At 39.1% G+C, this 13,559-nt stretch overlaps 1 long non-coding RNA gene across 1 annotated transcript; it reads right to left on the reverse strand.

The window, feature by feature from the left end:
- Positions 1 to 2,463: 2,463 nt before the first annotated feature.
- On the reverse strand, positions 2,464 to 13,173 carry LOC121909438. Its single transcript, XR_006099434.1, has 3 exons — positions 13,000 to 13,173; positions 9,147 to 9,256; positions 2,464 to 2,546 (listed from the first exon to the last, which is right to left on the reverse strand). It is a non-coding gene; the product is annotated as an uncharacterized LOC121909438 (long non-coding RNA).
- Between the last annotated feature and the right edge of the window lie 386 nt (positions 13,174 to 13,559).

Genomic DNA, 13,559 nt, shown 5'->3' on the forward strand with positions numbered 1-13,559 from the left:
AAAACAGTTTCAATATTACAGCGTTATAAAGCCTGCTGGCTTTTGATGAGAGAATAAGAAAAATTCTACATGAAAGGGGTTAGTTTGCTCCCAGAAAGGCATTAAGGTTTAGACTCATCCAAAAGTCAATTTGCCTGCTGGCACAAAGAGCATCCCTCGGAGCAGGAACTATGTTTCTTTTCTGCCTTTTTTAGAATGCGAAATGGTATCTCATCAGTCGCTCAGATTGTCTATAGCCTCTCAGATGGACTCCATGGAGAGGGATTGCCGGTGGGGAGATTAGTTGTCAATCACTCACAGAGACATCAAGTCAACAACATACCATTCCGATTCACTTATATAATTCACCCTAGACAGAACAGGAAGTGGAATTATAAAGTTGGAATTCAAAGAGGTTGCTGTTATATGACGATAAACAGGGGAATAACATTTCTGTGGGCAACTGAATGATTATTCCTTTACGCACTCTGTGTTTGATTATGACTGAAATTGTTGGAAAAAAGAAATGAAAAAAAAGGATTATTACTACTTTTATGTTTGAATTGTGGAGAAAGCAAACTAAATTTGACTGAAAATCTAAAAAGCTGCAATTTTAAAGGGAGCTTGAAATAATGGGGAAAAAAATAGATTTGAAATTGGGCACTGACATTATTCCCTTTGGAGGTGGTGTATGTATTTATGATGTAAGATGTGCGTAGTTATTACCATTAACGCTTGAACATGCATGTGCTGTCAGACGAATTTTGAGCAAGAAACGAGGCAACTTCAGTTTTGATCCATGTTTTGTATTAAGGCTAAAGCAATGCTCTGATAATAGTAGCGGTTGTCTTTTGTATATGGAGCACACGCTTCCCTTAAGAGAAATCAGTGTGCATGAGAGCCAACTCGCACTTACACATGTGGAGAATCTCAGTCTCTCACAAATTGCTGATGGAGCTCATAGCACAGTTTAAGTGAACAAAAGGCTAAATCACTTTATCCTCTCACATGGTCTAGTTAAGATACTGCAGGAAACATGTGCAGATGCATCTTCTCTGTGAGTCCAAGTGAAAGTAAGTCTTTGAAAATGTGCGACCATTCCATACTGCCTCTCCTGTTCAGGGTCACAGGGGCCACAGGAGCCAGTGGGCTGAATTCATCACAGTAAGCTGACAAAATTAGCCATCATGTCACATTAATCAACAATATATCACTTTATATGGCTCCCAGTGCTGACCACAGCTTTTCGTCTCAAACTGTTTAGCCTTAGCAAACACATCAATTTTACTATACTTTTCATATTTCCCTCTAACCTCTATGACAATATATGATAACAAGACTATGAGTCTGCAGCCATGCTAGCAGGTCTGTGATGCTGTACTAAGGCAAAGTGTTGCTTGAGCTAAATGCCAATATCAACATGCTAACATGCTCACAGTGACAATATTAACATGCCAATGTTTAGCAGGTATAATGGTCGCTGTGTGCACTAACTTAGTTTAGCCTGTTAGTGTGGTAACATTTGCAGAAATGTTAAGCTGAGGCTGATGGGAATGTCATGAATTTGCAGGTATTTAAACCAAAGGTTTGGACAAATTACAATTTTGACTTGCTGGTAGTGCTAGATGAAATGTCAGGGGATCACCACATTCAGTGAATTCACCCTGTGGACGTCTGTATAAAATTTGGCAATCAATCTGATAGTTGCTGAGATATTTCAGTCTGGACCAACCAAGCGCTAGACTGGTATTGCCATCCCTGACACCACAGCACTAGCATGGCTAAAAACACAACAGATCCACTCTAAACAGTGTATGATCTTTGACAAGAAAAAATGTAACTCATGGCTCACTTACTAGATTCTGTGGCTTTCAGACACATCTTGTGGTCTTCATCAGCAGATGGAGTTTACTCAGTTGTCATGGAGATGTTTCAGTTGTCATTAGGCTACTTGACCTACAATAAGTATGGAACTTGATAGCAGGTTGTATATGGCACCTATATGTATTTCATCTGATGAAGTCCGCCAGATTCTGCTAAAAAGCCCTCAAAGAAATCTGGTAATTGGGCCTTGAGTTAAAAAAAAAATCTATTTCCAAGGTCAGGAACGCTAAAGTATATCTGACTCCATATTAGAACACTTTGCTTTAAATTGATAATGGTTTTAGAGTTCCTGTTGGTTTAAGCATCTAACTTGTGTTATTACCTAAACTTATTTATTACGTTGAGGCAAATATATTGACTGTGCTACTTATTTTGTTATTATGGTGACAAAACAATCAAAGCAGCTCTTGTGGCTCAGGTCCTCAGCACCGTTGCCAGGGGATGAGGATTTAAACAAGTGACCAACAAATTTTGGAATTAGGGAGAATGGAGGAACAAGGCTCATTTCTGTCTCTGTCACAAACAGAACAATTCAAGTGAAGAATGCAACACTGAGTGGCTCCCAACGTTGTTTTATTGTTGTTGTTTTCTTAAATTACAAGACATACACCAAGAAATTTTCAATCCCTTCAAGAGAGCAGGAACAGAGCAGCAAGAAACTCTCTCTCTCTTCATCTTTATTCCTGTCACAGTGGAAAAAGGGTTTAAATTTTTTAGTGTAGAATAAAGGGGATGGTGGTGGATTAGAGGCGACTATGTGGCAGCTGGCAGGGTAATGGTGGAGACAAAGGTGAGGACAGTCGAGCTCACACTGCATTCATGAATACAAGGTGAAAGCAAGAGTTCAGGGTGGAGGGGTGTGCGTGTTATGGTGTTAAGCATGTTTGCCTCTGAACCTCACAAATAAGAGGTGACTTTTGTGCAATGGATGCAGATTTGTTTTTCTTTTATTGACACAGACTAATTGGATAATATGATTGGAAGTTAGTTATCAATACAACTGGGCAGAAAGCTTGTCAGCTTGTCACCACAAAAACAGTACTGAATGTTGCTCACAGTGCAAGAGTATCAAACAGTGAATTGTCTCTCTGCATGAATAACCAGCTCTACCAGCTCATTGTGTCAGTGTCAGCACCTTTTAGAAGTGCATTTCTATTGAACAACCAAACTGCTTTCTTGTGAAAAAAAAAAAATTGACGCACTGCTGCAGTTCATTAAATGATACAGACGTTGGTCATAAGACATTCAGCGTCTCAGACGTGACTCAAGTAGATAGGGATTTAATACAAGGTTGGATCCACACGTGTAAAGAGGGGCTTCATACATTTATATACATGTCAGTTTGTACACAAATAGCATGCTAGCACATGGATTTTAAGTGTGTGCGTGCATGTGTGTTTGTGTATATCTATGGTGTGTGAGTATACCAAATGTCTACCAGAAACAGCCAGTGTGTTTGTTCCGCTGTTACCAGATGCCGACGCAGTGACAGCTGTGTTTGTCCATCCTGCACAAAGACAATACAAACCCATGCAGACACACACACATGCACACGTGCACATACACATTCATGTGTACACTCTTAATACTGTGTCCACAGACTTGACATAAAACAACAAAAAATATATCCAAATGTGCCCCCTCCACACACACAGCCTTTTGGCCCTAAAAGCTCTCTGACTCCAAACCAGAAGCAAAAAGCTTTTACTGCTCAGTCATGTCACTGCACAGATGTGCTGTACTTACACTTAATTTTCATTCCCAACTCTTCACCTTTGGTTTGTTTTTGTACTGCCACTTTAGCATCATGTCTTACTCTCATCATAATATAATAACATGTTTGTTTGGGGTTTTTTACAAAATTTTGCTGCAATCTTTTTACTTTGTCTCCAGTTTATAACTTCATACATACTTTACAAGTGTGGTAAGTGAGATGGTTACTGCATTTAATTTAGACAGTTATTAAGTTATTAGGTTGTTCCCTTTTTTCTGCTTCATAGGGCTTTTTCACATCAGACACTTTGACTTATAGTAGGAAAAGCACAGGTGTCACTGATAACATTAACAATGGCCCAGAACAATACCAGGACCCTGAAACCAAAGCAGCTAAATGGGAGTCAGCCATCATTAATTACATTATCGACACCTGTGCTTGTCCTGCTGTATCATGTCAAAATGTCTGTCATGAAAGACCTATTAGGTAAGTGTCCCCAGACATTTTGTTCCTTTTGGAAAACCTTTGTTGAACCTGCATTAATACATTTTTAGCAACTTGGCGGCAGCACAACAAGACTGACGTAAATTTGTGGGCGGTAAAACTAATACAAAGAGCTAGAAGACAATAAAACAGTGGGGGGGTAATTCTCTGTGAGTTCGTCACTATGAGCAACACCTTTTACATCAAACATTGTTAATATAAAATTATTGGTTACAGCAGCTTTAAATGTAGCTGACCTGAACAGGAAGGTCATCATGGCTCAATAAGGTGTGTCAAATCTGGAATTGAATCTCACCAAGGATCCCAGTCATTATTCCCTTGTAACTACATATTTAAGGATGCCATAGGTGTCCTTTTTTACAACACCCATGAATGAGGGCTGAACAGACACGTCAACCCATCTCACAATCCATCATCACTTGTGCACAAGAACCTGCCACGTGTTCCAAGTCTTTCTCTTGAGGATTCAATTTTTTCCTGTTGCTCACCACTTAAAGTGCCAATTTTAGTTCTTTTCATAATCAGTCCATATTGCACAAAATGTGAATGCATTATTACCAAAAATCCACTTGCAGTCTCTTGAAATTTGTTATGAATGAGACAATATAAAGTTACCTTTTTAATTGCATGGAAATATAGTTGCAAGATGGGACTATTGAAAATCTGATGAAAGATTCTTATTTTCCTACTTTCAGGAAACCTTTGACATCCAATATTTGAAAGTTGGCTGCTGAATAACAATGCAAAAAAACATAAGACAAAACAAGACAAACAAGAAGCACATGTGGGCTCTGTGAGAAGGATCATGTAAATCTCAGTTTCATATATTGGAAATTTTGTGATACACAGCATTCAACTCTTCTCTGATCCTAGATGTGCACTTTGACACACCAGGAAGAGTTTTAATAAAGGACTTAATAAAAATAATAAAAAAAGTGTCACATGACTGAAACATGATAAAACAATATAACCCTCAGGGACTGTGAAAGCCTCTGTGGCAGTGAGACCTCATGAATACAGATGAGGAAACAGACATTCAGATATCATTCAATAAAATGAACAAGCCTTTATTATGGTGAATTCTATTTACAGTGACTAATCAAACACATAAATGTAACTGTGCACCTAACAACGCACATGGATGCTTGTGCTTGTGAAGAGTTATGTGAATTCAGCTATATAATCTGAATACACGGTGCAGCTCTGAGCTCTTATTTTTAACCACAGTTAAATATTGTAATTAGATAATAAAGGAGTTAAGTAATCTTTAACATTGTGTCCAGCTGAGCACTGTTGCAGAGAGATGCTCCATTTCTTAATACGGTGTTTTTAAATAGATGTGAGTTAAGTATGCACAGACATCCTCAATTATGGCCAGTCAGCATGGTTATGATTTTTTCTGTGATTAGGTACATTAGTTACATCAGACTTTTTTTAATTGGCCGTTACTCCCTGTAACAGACCACTGTTCAGCACTCATGCACTGAATATTATGTTAAAGTAATGAAAAGAAAGCAGCATAATGAAGCATGGCACTGTGTTTATTAACTGTGCTCGTTTTAAATTAACATTTAAAATGTAAATGTAACTCAAAAGATACATGTCATTTTCAACTTGACCACATTCAAGCTACCAGGGTGTGAAAAAGAGAACAAATCAGACACAGTTTGCTTTGTTCCCAACTTCCAGCACCAACTTAGAGTCATTTATTGGGCTTACAGAGGCCTTAAGGTGCCGGGATAGTCAGACTGTCAGACCCGATAGACGTGCTTGTCATGTAGCTTCAGAACTGATCTTCACTTTAAATATCGTCTGAAAATTACATTACACATTACGCATTACAAAATGCAGGACTGCACTCTTTAGCAACTATCGGACCAATTAGTGGCAACAATTTGCAATGCCCCTGTGTTTCAATATTTTTTAACCATGCTTACTTGACAGAATGGTAATGTCAACAACTATTGGATGGATTATCACGAAATTCTGTACAGACATCGTGTTTTTAGGGCTAAACTAATATGATTAACAAGGTCAACATTATACCTGCTAAAGCATGTTAGCATTGTTGTGAACATGTTAACTTGCTGGCATTGGCATTTAGCTCCAAGCATCACCAAGTAGCCTTACAGAGCTGCTAGCATGGCTGCAGACTCTTTTCTGTCATGTGTTGAGACAGTGCTATGTGTGTCAGGTCTTTTTTCAAGTTGAATGTGCAGAGAGACAAGAAACAGGGTAGAGAGCACAGTATAACATGCAGCAAAGATCCACAGCTGGAATCGAAGTGCGGACGTTGCAGTCATGTGGTATGCTTTTTTTTTTTGGAAAAGGTTTATTATATGCTTTAAAATAAAATAAAATCTATCAAAATAATTTGAATAGACTATCATTTTACATGTAAAGAGACGCACTCTCCGTAAAAGTATATACTGTATGTTCAGGCCATTATAAGAGCTTAAGAATTGCTCGGCTGGTGCATACACCCAAAAAAGTTTCTAGGTCCCAAGTTTGCTTCCGCGTTGTTTGGCCCACTGAATATGCGCATTAGTGTTTCCCTCGCTTGCCCATAGACTTTAGGTTGTGATGACGTCACAGATTTTTAAATTGCTTTTCTCGGCTCAAGGAAGATTTTACAAATATAAAAGCTCCATGGGTCAAAAATTCATAATAGAAAGAGTCATAATTGAAGTTGTTTGCAGTTCGAGGTGCCCTGTCAACAGTTTTACAGACGTTTCCTCTACAATGGTGGTGTATGGGGAAAATGCTTTTTGGGCCACATGGGGATTTTTCACTACAATACCGCAAATGACCACTGGGAAAAATTGGCTGTAAGGCTGAGTGGCAGCGCCCTATCCAGCTCTTATTATACATCCATGGTTCAGGTACTGAAAGGCAACAGACAGCATTGACAGGAAATGGTTTTGTGTGGGGTAAAAAGGAATGTCTCTGTTCTCTGGGAGACTATTTCACCAACAAAGAGCATAAAAGCTAAAAGCAGCTTCAGACTTTAGTGCTGGGACAGCATGAGTCACTGTCTCATGACCTCAGGTAACATATTTTGTGAAGCAAGGCCATTCAAGCTTTACGGAAGAGAAAAAATAATCTAAAAGTCAGTTGTGTAAATACTGTGAGCTGGCACAATGTGTTCACTTTTTTCTCTTAGTTTCTCTCTGAACTTTGGCTGCAGCATTCAGAACTGCAACAGCCTCACAGTCTTCTAGGAAGTCAATTAAAGTTTAGGCATTTTTTCCCAATATTTCAAAGTTGTGTATTTCAAAGTGATAAAAACCTGAAAACTTAATATGGGTGACATATTTGTGAATATTGCATTAGTTAGCGTGCAGTAACAAGCTGTAAACTTTGATATACATATTATTACCATTTTAATTGATAAAGCCAACTTGTTAGCAAATAAGTGTCTATTTACACATCCAGCAGACACAAAGCAACATCAGCATTCTTATGAGTCAAAGCTCTGAACATTTTATGAATGTAAGCCCAATATTCACTCTCCTTTTAATTCTGTTTTTGGTCTCCAGCAACTCCTGAGTAACATTTCTGGCCCTTTAGTTGTTAAATGCTTAGCATCCAGTCACTAACTTTATCCATCTGCTATTTGTTGCTGAGAGGGATGTGTATAGTGGGTTTTTAGAGCTTTTTTTGCTGAAAACAGACCAAAACAATACTATCAGAGTGAGAGTGAACTTAAACAGTAGAGCTGCATGTCAGAAATCCAAAACAATGAGCTGAAAGTTGCTATAAATATATTAAGTGTCAGGTAATTACTCTCCATGGGTTTCTCACTATGAGCGAACTTTTCACATAGAAGTGGGAAAAAGGTTTATAGCCTCTTTTTTCTTGCCTATTCTTCTAACTCTATTTTGTAACAGTTAACAGTAAAACTTGCAGCACATTGACTAGTATATGTCATAAATGCATTTAATAATTGAATTAATTACATAAAGGTCATCTAGTTCTGAATGATTAATACAATAATGTATTTCTGTATGATAATATATTTCTCAATAAAAGTACAGAGTACCAAAGATTGATCCCTGTGGAACGCCTTGCATGAACTTCTTTTGTAGCCAGTCTCCAATAGAAATATAGTCCAATCATGCAAATAGGTCTTTTAACACTATGACAGACAGTCCAACACACTCACCAACAATATGGTTAGATCAATGACGCAGTGTTCAGTTGACATCTGGTTAGTGCAGTGAAAAAACTCCACAGCAATGAGCACTTAACCCTAAAAAAGGAACCTTGCAGGTTATTATACTGAGCAAATACTTACATAATGTGCTTTGGATATATTATACAAGTTTGTGTTATAAACACTATGTTTTTCTCTGTCATTTGCAGGAGGTGAAATACTTCCAGTTTCCCGGAGAGCTGCTAATGAGGATGTTGAAAATGCTAATTTTGCCCCTTGTCGTATCCAGGTAAGAGCAGCACAGCTCCACACACACCCACACATACACACACACAATTTGCCATTTGTATCAAATGCCAAACTTGATAAAAGAGGCATAATTGGGTGAAGGTTGATTTCCAATGCTGGTATGTGCTTGAGAAATAAAACAAGTCAGGTAACAATGAAGAATCAAAAGGAGGAACATTAAACACAAAATATTTTACATTTGCTTGGATATGCTCCTGTGTATCACTATCACCTGCTGATTTTGGTTGCAAATCACGTTTCTTTTCATTTTACATTGTAGCTCTTTGACATATTTTGGAGTGAAAATAATGTTGGGTTGCAGTTGCAATATTGGATGGTTCGCAATCTCACATTTCTTTGAATTTCTACTGGACAAAATTAATTCCATATCACTGTACTCTCACTATATTTGTCACTTCAGTCAATCTCCACCGCCTCCATATGAAGTGAGTTTTCCTGCCATATGCTGCAGAATAATTTTGCTAGTAGCACACTGTTGCCTCTGGCAGAGGTAATATCACTTTGAAAATCATCTGAGAAATCAGGGCTGCTGACCCCACATGATGTGGTTGAATTTGCTTTGTAGTGGCTTCAGAGAGAATTGATTATGTTTGTCCTTACCCACCAAGAGGCCTTTGTCCTCCACATGGTCATATTGAAAAGTCTTGTATTGTGGTGTATAACAGAGAGTAAAGCCATCTGAGCATTGGGGGTCCACAATAAGAAGTTTCCTGAAATAGAAAGGATAATTCATTCTTATTGTGTGTGTGACTTTTATGCACTACTGAGTTACTTTATATTGCTTTATGTTGCTCAGTATCTGGTGAAAGCAGAAGTTTTCCACATAGGGTCTGTATAGGAAATCTTAAAATGACATCTGCCCTGGACACCCTGCTACTGTACAAGTGTACAGTAGTGATATATCTTGCATGACTGGGTCCATTTTGTTATTTGTTATCTGCATCATGCTGTTTTTACATTAAATTACCTTTTTTCTTTTTGTGTTTTAATTGGCCTGACCCTGCACCAGTCAATTGTCTGTCCATGGTACTCTCATTGTTAGTCTGGTCATGTTGGTCTATTTTTCTTATTCCTATGAATTGATTAACATCACAAGATATGTTTAACTTTGTCAAATGTGCAGCTTTGTTCAAAGACAGGCCCCAGTGCTCATAAATTGTACAAACCCTTGTTACATTTTAGTTGGTTATTTAACTATTTATCAGCCTGAAAACCCACCTTTGGCCCATAAACTCAGGCTAGTTTCTTGGGTTTGTTACCCTGGGAAATTGATACCTGAATTAGAAGTTTACAAAGCAAAGTGGGGAAATTACATTTTATCATAGAATAACTCTGGACTCCCTTACTGCCAGACAAAAACATCAATATTAGACAATTCTGCAAAACCCACAATTATATTATGCAATTACATTGCATTAAAGCTGAATGTGTTGCATACTTGTCATCCACCACCCCAACCTCCATACCCCTACATCGGCTTTGCTACATATAGGGCACACTACTTCCTGCATTGGCATTGGATGTAAAACCAAGGTTTTTTACACACTGGTACTCTGGCTGCGCATAACTGTATGGTGATTAATGTAGATAAAAAGTACAACCTCGATGAGATTTTTAAAGTAATTATCTCTTTAAACATCAAGGATTGAAGGGTAATGTACAGTTGTATGCAAAAATTTGGGCACCCCTTGACAAATAACATATTTGGTGATTTTTTTAAATTGAAAAGATATAAACACAGGCTCTTTAGGATATGAGGGAAAAACACAATATGTCTGCAAACATTAATGCATAGTAACTTTTTATGTCATAAATTGAGCAAAAATGTAAAAAAAAATAAAAAATAAAAACATCATTGTGGCATGTGCAAAAGTTTGGGCACCATAAGAGTTCCGAAGTCTCAGATTCGTTTTACAAGGTCTCAGTCCTTAATCAGCTCATTGGGCCTGAGGCATGTCAGCCATTGTCATTAGGAAATGTCAGCTGGTGCCAATTTCAAAGCTTTACAAATTCTCTCACTCTTCAAGCCTGATGCAAACATTCAGCAACCATGGGTTCCTCTAAGCAGCTGTGTAAGACTGTGAAAATGAAAGTTATTGATGCCCACAATGCAGGGGAAGGACAAGAAGATAGCAAAGCGTTGTCAGCTTGCAGTTTCCACAGTGCAAAATGTAATTAAGAGATGGCAGTTTAGGGCAACTGTGGAGATCAAGATGAGACCTGGAAGATCAAGAAAACTCTCAGAGAGAGCTGCTCATGTGCTGGTTAGAAAGGCAAATCAAAACCAAAAGCATGAAGGTTTAGCAGACTCAGGAGTAGCGGTGCACCTGTGCAGATGATGCTTGCACAAACAAGACCTTCATGGAAGAATCAGAAGAAGAAAACCTTACCTGCATCTACATCATAAGTATACAACGGAACAGCTACAGAAACCTGACGCGATTTGGAAACAAGTGGTGTGGACTGATGAAGTTCAAATAGAACTCTTTGGTCACAATCAGCAAAGGTATGTTTGGAGAAAAAAGGAGTAGCATTTCATGAAAAGAACTCTTTTCCAACTGTTGGCCATGGGGGTGGATCTATCATGCTTTGGGGTTGTGTTGCAGCCAGTGGCATAGGAAACATTCTTCCCTCCATTCATGTGCAGGTGGAGGGAAGAATGGATTTCACTAAATACCAGCAAATTCTGGAGGCAAACATCACACCATCTGTAAAAAGGTCAGCAGGCAGAAGGTTTTGGAATTACCCTCACAGTCCCAAGACTTAAACATAATTGAAAATCTGTGTGTAGCCCAAGGATAATGCATAACTAGAAGCCTTTTGCAAGGAAGAATGGGGAAAAAACCCAAATACAAGAATTGAAAGAATTTTAGGTGGTTACAAAAAGCGTTTGCAAGCTGTGATATGTGCCAGAGGGTCTGTTACTAAGTACTGATTATCAAGGGTGCCCAAACTTTTGCACATGCCACAATGTTTTTATTTTTTTATTTTTCTACAATTTATGACAAAAAAAATATCTATGCATTAATGTTTGCAGAAAATACTGTTTTTTTCCATATCCTAGAGAGGCTGGGTTTACATCTTTTTTCAATGAATAAATCACCAAAATATGTTATTTGTCAAGGGGTGCCCAGACTTTTGCATACAACTGTATATATCGAAGTAAACCTGTTGCCCTTTTATAGCTTTGGATGTGTTCATAGGAGCGTACATCCTGCCAGATTCTCCAGTTTGACTATTTTAGGCCCAAAGCTCTTAGTTGCCTGCATGAGGTTAGTGATGTCCAACACACAAAAAAAACTCCCAAAACAAATCATGCAAACGCACCAGTTACATGCAGGGTGCTTTGTGCAATAAGCTACTTACAATCTATGCAACAGCAAAGACTGGATGAGAAGTTAATCCTCCCTTCCTCTCTCTGTCTCTCTCTGTTTGCCTGTCTCTCTGTCTCTATTAGTCAGTGCATCTATGTCTTTCTCTTGTCTGTTTCTCTTTCTGTACTTATTACGTTGTTTAAACTCAAGGCAAAAGGCAGTATGACTATGTGTTTGTGTATTCACGCATACTCATGGTCCGTTCCCCCAGTTTCACAGATATAGAGCAGGAGATCACTTCAGTCCAGGTTTCCTGTCAAACGTGAGGCACGTGAGGGCAAGAGACGTTAATTACAACTAATCTGAAACAGCGCATGCAGGCAGGGGGCCAAACTCTGCCAAGTTCAGCAAACCACTTGAGCACACGGGAATGTAAAAGCAATCAAGGCAAACATTCAACGCTCTGGGCATGGGCTCAGGCTGCTGGAGCTCCTGTTGAGTCTACAGCACAGTCAATGTTCTGGGTGCCTGCCTGCAACTCGATGGATGCAATAATGGATAATGAAGGTGGAAGGCATGGCTTGTTACTTCACAGCTGTTGTGTTTGGACTAATCACTATCCCCCTCGCGCCCACCCACTCTGAGGTGATTTGCGGTATATCTGCATATTTTTGCAACCCTCTGCAGACATGCATGCCAATCCAGTCACAGACATAAAAAAGTGCGCTTTTCTCTCTTTGTCTCTATCCTACCATACACACTGATGACAGCAGAGTACATCTAGATTGGGATGCACAGACCGACTGGTTGACATGGTGCATGGTACAGTAGGGCTTATCTAGGGGTGAATATCCGCCCTATAGCTTGCCTGTCCCCATTTTTTCCCTCCCAGCGCCATCTGCACACCAGCCAAAGCGGAAACCAGATTATCCCATGAACGCGTCATGCAGAATCAATGGCCACTCCACTTACTGCCTCCTTATGCTCCATGTTTCTTTTATTTTTGGAGACTGTTATTAAATTGAAGTATTTAATAGAGGAGATTTGGAAAAAAAAAATTGTTGTGTTGTGGTTTATCATGGTTTCTACTTAAACACATCATTTGCATTTTGATAAAGCCTTTGGTAGCTCTTGTTTACCAGTACTTTGGCTGAGATCTGAGGGTCAAAGGTGAAGCTCTGTTTTAATGATATGCAGCATCCGCACAAACATATGGCTGATCCAAACCGTGTTCAGAGGGCTTGATAGTTGCATCTGCATTTGTGTGAAATCTTGCAGTGAGGTGTAAATGAGTCTCTCTGTCATGATTCCTGCCTCAGTCTTATGTCTCTCTACCTGTCGCCACCTCCCCAGTGACTCTCTCCCTCTCACTCCCTGCATGTGTGATTGTGTGAGTGGAGACAGGTGTGCTGGAGTCAGAACAGTGCCCCACCAGCTGCAACTCGTTCCATAATCAAGACTGAATCACTGCCAGATTGTAGCCTCTGCACCATCCCGTCTGCTCTGTCTCTAGTACCTGTCTCCTGTTCCTTGTCTTGTCAGCCCTGTTTCCCTGCCCTGGACACCCGCTATACCCAGCTTCCATGGATTTGGACACTTGTTTCCAGGCATTTCACTCTGTATTTGTCTCTCCATATGCAGCTTTAAGCTGAATGCTCAGATACACACAGCTAAGAGAAAATAACTGGTGTTGATGTTG

The sequence above is a fragment of the Thunnus maccoyii genome, chromosome 12, assembly GCF_910596095.1.
Source record: "Thunnus maccoyii chromosome 12, fThuMac1.1, whole genome shotgun sequence".
NCBI classification, from domain to species: Eukaryota; Metazoa; Chordata; class Actinopteri; order Scombriformes; family Scombridae; genus Thunnus; species Thunnus maccoyii.